We start from the raw sequence: 10,213 nt of genomic DNA, 5'->3' as shown, positions 1-10,213 counted from the left end.
TGTCCACTTATTCAGCCATTATGGAAACATCCCATTAAGAAAGAGAAATCAAACATTTGGATTCATTTTAATGAGCTCAGACTTGTTGAAAATGCAGAGGAGCTGGTTGTGAACTGAGCTTCAGAGAAACACAACATACTGAGATTCACTGTGAAGCTTTGAGTGGAAAAAGGCAGAAAACAACATGTGGATCCTGGAATAACGGGAGCTTCCATCTTTAAAGGACTGAAGCGGAAAAAGTTTACAAGGAATCATTTAGAAGAGTTTCAAACATCAACTGATTCAATCCATGAATCTGAAAACATTTTTGTGAGTGAAAGAGACAGACATGTACAGACTGAACTATCTGTTCAACAGTCAGAGTGTTTCTCTACCAGGAGTACACTCTTTACACTCAACTCAGCACAGGGACACTGTGGCATAGGGAGACAAGACTGTAAACCCAGGATAGAGAGTTTGAGTGAATGTGGAGTTGAAGGTGTGGAGGTGGATCAGAGTGTCAGAGGAGACTCTGTAGAAGGACAGAGTGCCAGCAGGACAGTCCACATACACTGCTACTCTTTTAGAGACAGAGGAGGAGGAGGAGGAGGAGCAGGATGTTTTTATGTTATTGTGCCAGAGAGAACGAGGACCATCATCAGAACAGTTCAGACCCCAGGACTGATCATTGTGTCCAAACCAACAGTCATTAATGTTTCGTTTCCTTTTGATTGTTCTGTAACTCACTGATATATAAATGTCTCCTCTCCACTCAACCTCCCAGTAACAGCGACCAGTCAGACCATTTCTACACAGCAGCTGAGGACTAAAATCAAATCTGTCTGGATGATCAGGATATGATTGATCCTCCTCAACATTTGTCATCTTCTTGTTGTTGTTAGACAGTTGGAGCTTTGGGTGAACTGTGTTTGTGTCAATTGTGAGTTGACAGGAATCTGATGGAGAGAACAAACACAATCCAGCTGCAGTTATTGATCCATCATCTGTTCATTGATTGACACTTTGATGATGACTCCTGACATCAGAATGATGAAGATGGTTTAATGTGTGCTGCTTTGTTTTCATGAATCACATTAAAAACACACTTACACTTCCTCAGACCTGGTCTCAACCATCGGACTCCAGCAGGCTCCACCCTGAAAGGAGGAGGGGGGTCAGAGCAGCACAGTCAGCATGCACACATGGACATTACATGGCTGTCATACACATGAACATTCACAGTGTTCATCAAAGTGAAAGCCCGGGGGAATGAATTGTCTGTGGTGTTTGTTTGTTTGTTAACAACACTCTGTATCGTCTGCCTGAAGGAAGAAATGTGAACAGTTTATCTCCATGATGTGAAAGGTGTGTAGAGATGTGTTGGATCTGTTACCCCATTCATGATGTGAATGGATGTGTTAGAGCCAAATGCTGCGCCTAGAAATCTCATCTCTAGAAATCTCATCTCTAGAAATCCTGTCCATAAAAATCCTGTCCATAAAAATTATGAACAGAATCGGTGACGAAGGGCAGCCCTAACGGAGCCCATCACCCACCGGGAACGAGTCTGACTTATTGCCGGCAATGCAAACCATGCTCTTGCAACGGTTGTATAGGGATCGAATGGCCTGTATCAATGAAGCTCTGCCGGAGGTGTGCGTTGAAGATCTCGCGGACTGGGGCCTCTGTTAGGCGTTCCCAGCACACCTTCATTACACGTTTAGGTGCACCGAGTCTGTCCAGTTTCCTCCCCCGCCATGTGATCCAACTCACCAGCAGGTGGTGATCAGTTCACAGCTCAGCCCCCCTCTTTACCTAAGTGTCCAGAACATATGGTCGCAGGTCTGGTGATACGATTACAAAATCGATCATCGACCTGCGGCCTAGAGCGTCCTGGTGCCACGTGCACTTATGGACACTCTTATGTTTGAACAAGGTGTTTGTTATGGCCAAGCTGTGATTTGCACAGAGGTCCAATAACAAAACACCGCTCGGATTCAGATCAGGGAGGCCATTCCTCCCAATCACGCCCCTTCAGGTCTCGCTGTCGTTACCCACTTGAGCATTGAAGTCTCCCAGTAGGACAACAGAGTCTCCAGGTGGAGCACATTCCAGCACCCCACCCAGGGACTCTAAGAAGGCTGGGTACTCTGAACTGCCACTCGGCGCATAAGCGCAGATGACCATTAGGACCCATTCCCCGACCCTAAGGCGCAGGAAACAAACTGTCTCAACCATCAGGAAGAAGCCCAACGTACCGGCAGCAAGCCGAGGGGATATTAGAATACCCCCCCAGCCCACCACCTCTCACCAGGGGCAACTCCAGACGAAGACAGAGTCCAGCACCTCTCCAGGAGACTGGTTCCAGAGCCCAAGCCATGCGTAGAGGTGAGCCCGACTATATCTAGCCGGTACCTCTCAACCTCACGCACTAACTCAGGCTCCTTCCCCACCAGAGAGGTGACATTCCATGTCCCAATTGCCAATCTTGGTAGCCGGGGATCAGTCCGCCAGGCCCACCGCTTCTGGCCACCGCCCAGTACACAATGCACCCGACCCCTATGGCGCCTCCTGCGCGTGGTGATCCTGCGGGAGGATGGGCTCATGTCCCCTTTTCGGGCTGTGCCCGGCCTGACCCTATGGACTAAGGCCCGGCCATCAGACGCGCACCCTCAGGCACCCTCCCCGGGCCTGGCTTCAGGGCGGGGCCCCGGTAGCCCTATCCCGGGAAGGGTAAACTGTTCCCTCGATGTTTTTCTCATAAGGGTCTTCTGAATTAGAGGATGTGATTAGAGGATCATCAGGAAAACGGATCATCAGGGGGTCCTTTGTCCCTCTTTGGGGGGATACTCCCACTGGGTTTAAATCTGGGACTCTCGGCCATTTGACCATAGAACTGAAGAAGCTTCTCGGATGAGAGGTGAAACGTCTTCAAGCAACTTAAGGAAGTCCAGACGCTTTTCTTTGCAAACTCCTTTGACGGTCTTCTGAATCGCTCTTTGTCTGGTCCATTTTGCCATGGGAGACCCTACCAGGGGGCAAAAGCCCCCAGACAATATATCCCCTGGAATCCCTGGGACACAAAAACCCCTCCACCACAATAAGGTAGCGATTCACGAAGCAGCATCACAAATCTCTCACGTATCAAAACTTGCTCCCTCTCTCTCTCGACATTACACCGCTCTCATAAACATACTGTTAGACACTGATAAAGACAAATACACTTCAAGGGGTGGAATATTGTCATCTGATTGGTTTGAATCCTCCAGTCAGTCACAGAAAGAAGTCCCGCCCCCAACACCCCCCAACAACCCCCACTGCTAGCTAACAGCAGCCTAATATCATTAATTGTATTACTGTGGATGATTAGCAGCAAAACATATTTTTTCCAACAGCAATCACTCTCAGTTTAAATATAGGCTTTATTTGAAGTGTTGTCAGGGCTACAGTTACTGGGGAAAAGCTCTTGGGGCCATTAGCAGTATTAACTGCACTGATTAGCACAGTTCACGGCTATTACTAATTTCATGTGAATTAGGATTATCTGCTAACGGCAACACCTTTTTCCCTTCCTTTTAAACTATGTGAATAGCTAACGCTTATACCGTTTTCCTAATGGTAATTTGAGGTAAATTAACATTATCCAATAATGCTACCACTGTTTTCCCTTACTTTTTACCAATGTGAGTAGTTAATGCTAATAGTCTTTTCGCTTGCGTTATAACGATGTAAGTACGTAATGCTAAGTAGGTCGCTATTAGTGGCTAATTCTAATTTTAGGTGAATAAGCATTAGCAGCTAATGCTCATACTGTTTTCTTTTGCTTTATAACAATGTGAGTGCCAATGCTAAGTAGGATGCCGTTATTAGCAAATGCAATTTTGAGTGGAGTTAGCATTATCTGATAATGCTAACTGCTGTTTTGTCTTCAATTTCAACAATAGTCATGTCCAAATTCATGAGCTGCATCCTACTGAGGACCCGGCCTTTGCGGTCTATGTGGGCCGGGTCCTCCGAAGGTCTGGTAGGCTGGAAGTAAACGGCTGTGAAATTGGACCGTCTAGCCTTCTGATTAGCGTCACCGCTGTCTCGGTGGAGTTTCATAAGGTGTCTGCTCCTTGCTATCTAAATAATAACAGGACACTGATGTAAATTCTTTCCGTCTCACACTTCTGTTTAATCAGTTTTCTGTTTGACAATTATTCAGCTGTGTGAAAACCAAGGAGGAACCCACCCGGGGGATTAATAAAGTTTTATTTTATCGAATCTAATCTAGTAACTTTAATCCCAGCCAAACCGATTTACTCACAAACAAAGAAAACACTGAAAAACGCCAAACAATAAAATTTTTAGGTTGTCTAAGTGATATGTTACGTTTAACTTGAGTAGTGAAAGACCGCGGTGATCTGAAAATGATGTGCCGAGAGTTTGCCGTTCTCGGCGGTTCTAGTGACCCTCAAGCTCTCGGTTAGCGAGCTGGTGGGTAACAGACGTCTCCGAAAAATCAAAGCACTTTTGTAAATATGCGATATCTTGATAAACCGAGCTGATATGTGAAGTTTACACAGCTACATTCTTGCCTGAAAATATTTAAAAAGCTTATTTTGTGACCCAGTAAGGTTAATAAGAGTCATTTTAAAACTTAGTATCGGCCGCCATTGCCGGAAACTGGAGTATGGCTGGGCCACGCTTTGAATTCTGGGATATGGTGGGCCACGAAGGACACACCCGACCACTCCTTCAAATTCTGGGAAAAGGAGGATGCATTTGTTGGCTGCATTGAGAGGAGTCTACGAATTTGGACAGCCTTGTAGATGTAATCGGTCTACAAATGCGTCCTCAGGAGGATGCAGCCCATGAATTTGGATAACCCCAACGTGAGTAGCTAATGCTAATGCTAAAGAGTAGTTAATGCTACTTTTTTCCCCTGAATTATAATGACGTGAGGTTTTAATGTCATGTAGGCTGCTATTAGCGGCTAATGCTAATTTAAGGCTTAAAACTGTTAGCAGATATTGCTAATACCGTGTTCCCTTGCTTTTTAACAATGTTAGAAGCTACTGATAAGTAAGGTGTTGTTAGCAGCTAATACTAATTTCAGGTGAAAAACCATTAGTAGCTAATACTAATTCCAGGTGAATTTGTATTATCCACTAATGCCAAAACTGTTTTCCCTTCATTTTTAACAATGTGAGAAGGCAATGCTAACACTCTTAGGATTGCCTCTTTTGTGTGACCATGATGTATTCTGAGAAACTCTACATTCACAGCTGAACTCACAATAAATGTGTTCTGAAGTACATATTTTACTGTTATTGTTGTCAAACAACAGCATAAGAATGAAATATTGATTTTAAAAAGGCCCATTAGCAGCATTAGCTTATCAGAGAATCACATATTTAAGCTGCCATTTCCAAATGTTAGCTGCTTCTGTCTGCTTCTTTGTCACCCACACAGACTGAAATGATTCACAGCCTTGTTTCATTTTTCTGTCAGTGTCACTGACTGTCACTGAGACTGTGGACATACAGCATGAGAAACATACACATGGCTGACATTTTATTAGGAACACAGTGGCCACTATCTCAGGTACAGTACACCTGTGGCCTAATAAAGTATATCTAAAGCTACAAAATGTTATCTCTGTCCAAATATTTATGGACCTAACTGTAGGTCTACCTTTAATGAAACTCTCAACATGACTTATCAGTTATCATTAATGTTCCTGCAAACAGACTCCTTGGAGACCCCCTACATAAATATCCATGTACTATCCAGCTAGACTAGTGTGTCTGTCCCTGAAAATATTCCTGCATGTGTGATTGTTCATGTCTCATCTGCAGGAAACAAACAGGAAGTGAGTAAAGGACACAGTTTCCAGCTCTTCCTCCTCTATCAGACATTCTCTGAATACCTGAGAGTGTCCAGTCTCCAGCCTGGATCCTTCAGTCCAGCCGACAGCAGGTTCATTCCTGAGGCCCCTGGATGATTGTAGCTCAGGTCCAGCTCTCTCAGATGGGAGGGGTTAGAGCTCAGAGCTGAGGCCAGAGAAGTACAGATTTCCTCTGTGATCAGACAGCCTGACAAACTGCAGACACACAAAACAATCAGTCTGTGAAGAATTATTTTCTGTTTGTCAGATACAACAACATCTATCCATTTACATCTATTCAGTTTCTTCCATTTATCTAATTTAGGATCTAGGAGGAGCCGGAGCCAATTCCAGCTGCCATAGGCGAAGAGGCATACACATGGAGACAAAACCGTTCACACTCACATTGCCAACTGAGAGTCACCAATTAACATAAACTCCATAACTGCATGGGAGGAAGCTGGAGTACCAAGCAAACAACAGGAAATAAAAACAAAGGCCTGCGACACTTAAGCATCTATCGAGCTATACAAGAGGAGCGAGGATAAAGGGAGGTTAGTGTAGAATAAAGAGGTTCGTTTGTTGTACTGTGAAGGATTTAAAATAAAGAAAAGTGTGTGACTTGTGCACAGTGGCTGTGGTTTCATGGTCAGTTAGCTTAGATCAAGTGTAGTAGAGATTCATATGAATTTTAGCAGATGATGCTGAGATCTATTGACCGAACTCCACCTTCATACCAACTTTATACAGTCTTAATATTAAGACGGCATAAACAGTGTACTGTCAGTGTAGCGGATGGAAATCAGCCAGGACAACGCATGAAACATCTGCTCAAATCTACATAAAGTAATTTGGTGTGTAAAATTCCACCAAAACATAAGTGACGCTCACTAAAAAGAGAAACCGTTTATGGGGTTTCATGATTCAGATATAAGATTGTAATGAAAGGAAAAGCCCGAATCTTGACCTGAGAATTTCTAGTTTGCACTGTGGATTCTTCAGTCCAGCAGACAGAGGTGACACTCCTGAATCCTTCAGGTCGTTGTTACTCAGGTCGAGCTCTGTCAGACTAGATAACAGAGAGCTGAGAACTGAGCACAGAGCGTAACAGCTACTCTCTGAGAGGTTACAGCAACTCAGCCTGAAAATAAAACATGAAGAATATGAACTTTTTGTTTTTAAGGAATCTTATCGTCAGATAAAGGCAACAGTTTACTTAAACTTACAACTGGAAAAAAAATACTAAGAAACTGCAATAAACACAAAGTTAATCTATATAAGCTAAAGTTTTAACTGGTTCATTTTGTCGATTCATTCATTGATCCATCCATTTCCTGCCACTTAAACTGTGGGGTGGGGGTGGGGAATGTGAGAAAAAAAATGTATGTATATATACACAAACCAAACAAAGTGAAAAGATCTGACCTCAGTGTTTCCAGTGTACAACGTGAACTTTGCAGTTTTGCAAACAGAAGCTTCACTCCTGAATCCTGCAAGTTATTGCTACTCAGGTCCAGCTCTCTCAGACTAGAGCACTGTGATCTGAGGACAGTGCTCAGAGCTTCACAACTTCTCTTTGAGAGCTTACAGCCACTTAATCTGAAAAACAATTTGTCATCATTAGGAATGTGACTCTATGAAATTGTTTTAAATCAATTAGAGACTTTGGAATTAATTGATCTTGGTTAACCGCATTTAATTGCCTGAGAAAATTTGCCCCAAAGTGCTTTTTTTAAATTTTAATGTGTGTTAGTGGGGGACAGAATCAAATAATAGACGTGGACATGAATGTTGTAAACTCAAGCGCTTTCATTTTCTACAGAAAAAAAAAAGTTTAAACTGTATATCAATTCAAAACAGAGAAACAAAAATTATATCCCCTGACAAAACTGGGCAGACTTAAAAATAAAGTGCTGTTTTAAGTACTTTAAGTGCACTCTCTAAATGGTATCATCTTCAAATAACAACAATAATTTCAAAATAAAGTGCAATTTTTCTTCTTAAAAAAATAAGCTTCACTGCTCAAACTGCTCAAACATTATTTTGTAAAATAGGCAAAAACAGAATGAAAACAAAGCCAGGCAGAGGTGTTTAGCATGTAATATAGTTCTATTACAAATAATCTTAACATACAGAGATGGCAACGCCGCTTTATCAATAAAACCAAAAAAAAGGAATAGGTCACACAATAAAGGTAAAAACCAATCAAAGGTGCCAAACGAGGGTAATGAACAGCAGCTGGGTCCTGTAGCGAGGGCAGAGTAAAAGAGAGACAGAGGGGTGGCGCAAGAGAGGAGGCGGAGGAGAGAGAACAACACCACACTCACACAAGTGCAGTTTCAGGTGGCCCTGCTAGGGCCATAACACTGGGTCTGAACAAGATATCCTGAACCAGACCTTAGAATCAGTAGAAGAACAATGGATAATAACATTATCAAGGCAAGGCAGGGGTTGTTTTTCTTTTCTGTCTCTTACACAGGAGGGAGCAGATCCAAGGCAAGGTCGAGGGAGTGAGCGAATGTGGACAGTACAAAGAGAATTTGCAGCAGACTGCCACATCCGTGCTGGGAAGAGGTAGCCATAATAATCTTTTTTATAGCATAAAACCTGTACCGCCTGATTCAGTGTCATCCTTATTGTTAAACAGATGCTTGATCTCACTCAAAAGTCCAGCTCTGTAAAACTTTACTGCAAAACTTCTAATTTCAACTGCCAAAGCAAATTACATCTTTTAAAAAGACAGATTTTTCTGCCTTAATTGCGCTTAATTAATTTTAAAAAATGAGTTAAAAAAATTAACGCATTTAATCGCACTTTGCATTCCAAGCAAAGGGGAACTTTTGTCAATGCACAGTTTGCTGGTATACTGTTGTGTTTAAATTTTTCAGAAGGAATTTCAGGATTAAACTCCCACCCCTAATAAATAATTGAGGAGCTAGAAGACTTATTGGTTGAAGCTCTGTACCTGCTGGTAAGAAAGAACTGCTAGTCACTTTTATAAATGTAATATTTGTTGAAGGTAATCCTTATTTATCAAATCCTAGACCTTGGTGTGGTCCCTCACTTAATCCTTTATCTGAAATAACTTATTTTACCTCATTCCCCCTTTAAGTTTACCGATCCCGAATAGACTAATTTATTTTGATTGGCAAGTTTCCAAAAAACCAATGTCAAGCTCATGACTGGAAACATGACCTCAACAAAAGATATCAGTGTGTTGTAAACATTACATATTGTGAGTGTTCGGAACATTTTTCAAAATACTAATCATATAAAACAGAGTCCCAGTTAAAGGGTGTTATTTACAAAAATACAAAACTTTTTTTTGTAGTTTGTACTGCTCTGCTACAGTTTTTGACATCTTTAGGCATGGCTCTCAAGAAAAAAAAGGAAAGGAAGCCTAGTGACCATTTAAGATCAGAACTCATCAGATATCAGCCATAAAACATAGTAAAAACAACAAGCAGAACATCTGACCTCAAAGTTTCCAGTTTACAATGTGCACTCTGCAGTTCTAGAGAAAGAAGCTTCACTCCTGAATCCCGTAAGTTATTGTTACTCAGGTCCAGCTCTCTCAGACTAGAGGACTGTGAGCTGAGAACTGAGGACAGAGCGTAGCAGCTTCTCTCGGAGAGGTTACAGCCACTTAATCTGAAAAAGAATTTGAAAAAAATGAAATCATATTTTGAACTAAGACAAGGAATATATTAGTGTGCAAAACATTTTTTAACATTAATAAATATAAAGTCAAGCCCACAATTATTCATATGCCTGGCAATTTTGACTTTAAGTTTTATTAATCTAGCAACTTTTTTTGAACAGAAATAACACAGGTGTCTCCTTGTACATAACACAATGTACAAGAGGCATCACTGTAGAAAAAAAAGAAAAAAAACTTAGCTTTTATTTACATTTGAGCAAAAAATGTCATGTCCAAAATTATTCATACCCTTATGAACTGTCACAGTGTTTGGGAAAATCCAAAGTTCAATACCAGATGAAAAAACAGCAGCTGTCTGCAGTTGGCTTGCGGACAGTCATGGCTAAGACAAAGAAGCTCAGTGAGGACCTGCGGCTGCGCATTGTGGCTGCTCACAAGCAAGGAAAGGACTACAAGTTTTCAAGTTTCAGTGGCTAAAGTGCAAATTATTATTAAAAAAAATACAAGATGTCCTGAACTGTGGAAAATTTTAGAGGATGTGTCGGAAGCCAAAAATGACACCTGTGCTGGCCAGGAAGATAATGAGAGAGGTGAAAACTAATCCAAGGCCATCCTGGTAAATATGTGCTCTGCTGGCTGCCAATGTCACAAGGCAGACAGTCCAACCCAAACTGCATACTACTTCAATGGATGCTTATCAT

The 10,213-nt window shown here is 41.9% G+C and overlaps 1 long non-coding RNA gene across 1 annotated transcript; it reads right to left on the bottom strand.

Moving 5' to 3' along the window:
* Positions 1-293: 293 nt before the first annotated feature.
* LOC120438699 lies at positions 294-5,906 on the bottom strand. The gene is made up of 3 exons (XR_005612056.1): positions 5,894-5,906; positions 1,090-1,136; positions 294-935 (listed from the first exon to the last, which is right to left on the bottom strand). It is a non-coding gene; the product is annotated as an uncharacterized LOC120438699 (long non-coding RNA).
* Between the last annotated feature and the right edge of the window lie 4,307 nt (positions 5,907-10,213).

The sequence above is a fragment of the Oreochromis aureus genome, linkage group 3 (genome assembly GCF_013358895.1).
Source record: "Oreochromis aureus strain Israel breed Guangdong linkage group 3, ZZ_aureus, whole genome shotgun sequence".
Classification (NCBI taxonomy): Eukaryota; Metazoa; Chordata; class Actinopteri; order Cichliformes; family Cichlidae; genus Oreochromis; species Oreochromis aureus.
Note: the sequence above shows the minus strand (reverse complement) of the source record. Positions and strands in the feature narration are given on the sequence as shown.